The sequence below is a fragment of the Elephantulus edwardii genome, unplaced genomic scaffold (assembly GCF_000299155.1).
Source record: "Elephantulus edwardii isolate Elephantulus edwardi_28Jun2011 unplaced genomic scaffold, EleEdw1.0 scaffold00033, whole genome shotgun sequence".
Taxonomy (NCBI): Eukaryota; Metazoa; Chordata; class Mammalia; order Macroscelidea; family Macroscelididae; genus Elephantulus; species Elephantulus edwardii.
Genome location: NW_006399783.1, coordinates 1,233,458 through 1,237,034, shown reverse-complemented (window position 1 = coordinate 1,237,034; position 3,577 = coordinate 1,233,458). Strand labels below are relative to the sequence as shown.

At 56.5% G+C, this 3,577-nt stretch overlaps 1 pseudogene; it reads right to left on the bottom strand.

The window, feature by feature from the left end:
• Positions 1 to 1,625: 1,625 nt before the first annotated feature.
• Positions 1,626 to 3,474, bottom strand: LOC102855449 (annotated as a pseudogene).
• Between the last annotated feature and the right edge of the window lie 103 nt (positions 3,475 to 3,577).

Sequence of the window (3,577 nt, the reverse complement as noted above, 5' to 3'; positions counted from 1 at the left end):
AGGTGGATTGATTCAGTGACTGGGGTAATCGGGATTGGTGTGTCAGAGGCAATGTGATTGGCACAGGATAGAGCAGGGTTTAGGGCTGTTGTACATAGGGTCCCTATGAGTCGCAAACGACTCAAGGGCACATAACAACAACAACAACAATGCAAAACACTGGCCTGCCTTTGCAGTGCAAGCCCTTGGTCAAGATGTAACAATGGCTGCCGGTTCTTCTGCACTATCCACAATTCAGACAGACACAGAATTGAGGGGGTGGGGCCTGGAGAGGTGGCAGAGGACTACCTCCAGCCCTGGCTTCCTTTCTGGGTTTGCCAAGGCAGACATACGCCCGGGATGAGAACATGCAGACATGGCCCCTTCCCACAGCAAGCCTAGGGGCTGCTGGGACAGTGCTCATCAGAACCTTTGGGCACTGGCTTGGTTTTCTTAAATGACAACTCCCAAGGAAACTGAGTATCGGGGGAGGAGCTTTAGCAAGAGACACTTTTCGGAGGGGAGGGGCCGGAAGAAAGGACCAGCGGCCAGGCTGAGGAAAATGTGGCCAACTTTATGCTGCTGAGATACTGGTTTCCTGCCCCTGCTGCCATGCCTTCCCTGAGAGGAGCATGGAAGGCAGGGCTTGGAGCCCTTACTTGAACGGGCCAGGCTGGCTAAAGAGACAGAGCTGGCGGGCTGCACACAGATCGGCGCACACTCACAGGCTTGCCACGGGCAGTGGGGCGAGGGCTCTGGCCCAGCTGGGTCACAACTCAAAGACTGCCTGATTGTCCAATGGCCCTCTCAGGCAGGCCAGTCAGTGGGGTCAGACACCTGCTCCAAGCTGCCCATCGTTCCATCTAAGCCAAGGGCACTGGCCTAGCCCACACCCAGAGCTGGGTATGCAGAGCCCAGAGGGCACACAAGGTCTTCAGTTTAGAAATTGGGTACAACAAAGAGTGACTCCCTACTTGTAAAATAGAGACAGTTGCATTGACAAAACTGAGTCGGCCCACCTCTGTGAGATTCCACCTCTCAAGACCCCACCTGGGAGCAGGGTCGCATGGGCAGGCAAGACAGGTGCCTCCTTCCCTGAATAAGGCAGCATAACATTTGGTTCATTCATCTTTGGTAAAGGACAGGACTGGTAAAGCTGGCCTGGGGGCCAGGGGCCAGGGGCCGAGGATGAACCACCTGGACTTCCATTGCTTTAGGGGAATGCTGATTGACCTCAGTCTCGGGTGGCCTCACCCAGCCAGGTGACTCCTCTGGTGGCCTCCAGAAACAAAGTAACACTCAGAACGAAAACAACACTGTTCCCACCCTGCAACTTGGACCGCAGCCCAACTGCAGTGTCGGGACACAGCTCCAAGGCTGGGCCTGTGGTCACTGCACATGGTGTCTGATCCCCTCCACTCTGAGCTCAGGACGCTGGAGCTCTCCGGTCTGGCAGGTTGGGGGCTCCCAGTCCTTGAGGTTCTTGCCCTGGCCCCCAGCCCTGGGGCAGAAGTGGCCCAGCAAACGCTGGCTGGACCGTGGCTCTCGAGTCCACAGCCTTGCCTGGGAGAAGCAGCAACTTGCTGAGCCCCCAGCAACCCCTTGCCTACACAGTAGGGGTGGCCGGCAGCAGCGTGGCCTAGAGCTCAGTACACAAGCTGTGCAAAGTGGTGCTTGAACAGCTCCTCAGCCGAAGATCTCTGGCGGGCCTCCACAAAGATGTGCCTCAGAAAGTCCTGACCATGTTCGGAGATGTGCGAAGGCAGCTGAGGGTTGGTGGGCTGGGTGGCAATTTTGAAGATGGCAGCCATGGCTTCATACTCTGCCCACGGTAATTTCTCTGTCTGCATTTCCATCACTGTGCAGCCCAGACTCCATACATCAGCTTTCCTTTCATAGCCCTGACTGCTGATCGCCTCAGGGCTCATCCAGTATGGTGTCCCAGTGACCGAACGCATGCCTTTCCATGACATGCAGATGGTCTGCAGGCGCTTGCTGGCCCCAAAGTCCCGCAGCTTCACATTCCCAGTAGAGTCTCTGAGGACGTTGGCTCCCGTGATATCCCGGTGAACGATCATGTTGCTGTGCAGATAGGACATGCCCTCCAAGACCTGCTGCGTGTACTTGCGGGTCACACTCTGTCAGAGCTCCATAGGCCTTTAACTGGTCTTTCACGGACACCCCCGCATGGACTCCATGTGTTTTCTCGGCGCGGTCCCACAATCATCCATAGTACCGCACGATGCGCTGGTGCTGCAGCTTCTTCAGCAGCTGGATCTCGCACTACAGAGTGCTCACCTCCTTGCTTGTCTCAGGACTATCTGGGTCAAACTGGACCTGCTTGGAAGCAAGTTCACGTCCTGTGTCGACGTCATAGCACAAATAGACGCGGCCGAAGGCACCCTGACCCAGCAGCTTCCCTCGGCGCCAGTTGATGGGGGCATTAGGAGACTTTGTTGGCACAGTCCTCTCCTGCACAGACAGAGAGGGTGTTCTCGCTGTCTGCACTCTGCAGCCACCCCCAGGGGGTCCAGGTACTGCATGGCCAGACCCAGGTTCTCCTCGTTCGTGCTCAGAGAGCAACTGGAGTGCACCAGGGTGAACAGGTTCCCTTGATGGCGCCTTATCCGTGGAAACGTTCTTCGGCCATCACTGTAGTCCGTGTGGTGCACTGACACATGGTAACGCCTGGGATAGGTTCCACCTTTGACTCCTTTGTCATAAAGCTGAGTTTCCCGATCTGGGTACTCCTGCCTATTGTCAGAGAAGCTCTGGGCTCAGGACATACGTGATTTCCAGAAGGACGGGCTGTCTGTGGACCCGCCCAAGGACTGGCAGCGCTGCTCAGAGGATCCAGTATGCGCTGCTCGCTGGTCTCTGGGATGAACTCCCCTCACTGGTGATGCTGGTGTAGGACCCTTGTCGGGCAATGCACTGTTGACGCTCAGGTACGTAGCCAGGGGGAGGCAAACTTCGGCCAGGATTCTGGGAGCCGACAGAGAGATGCCTGCTGCTGGGCTCAGGGGGCTGGTAGACAGTATTGACATTCCCCGCTGACTGTGAAGCCTTGATCCGGACCTGCCTGGAAACTCCAGAGTGGGGTGAGGAGCTGGTATGGTTCCTGTCCTGGGACAGCAGCAATATCCTAAGGCTTTGTATGCTTAAGCTTCTGTCCGAAATGTCAATTGCCTTATAAAGATCATCTTGGTTTTTCAGCAGGATGGAGAGCTCATTGTACATATAACGTAGCTCAAGGGGCTGCCCAAATACTGCTGCCACCTTGTGCTCCACATCCTCATATCTCACAGGCCGGCTGAACGGTATGATTCGCCTCTCCCCACTGTGCTCAATCTTGATTCTGACGTCACTCTGCCTATTTGGGTCGCCCGTATCCTTGTTCTTCATGGGCTCATATCCAGGCACTCGGGAACGTCGGCTCATCTGGAGGGCCACCAGATCCTTCATGATCGAGTCCAATGCTTCTTGTTCATCCATGGTGGCTATGGCGGCGGCGGTTCAGACCCTAAAGTGTCACCTCCGCAGCCAGAGCTGCATGCTGGGGCTCGGGCGGCGGGGACGGGAGCGGGGCTGGCTCCGC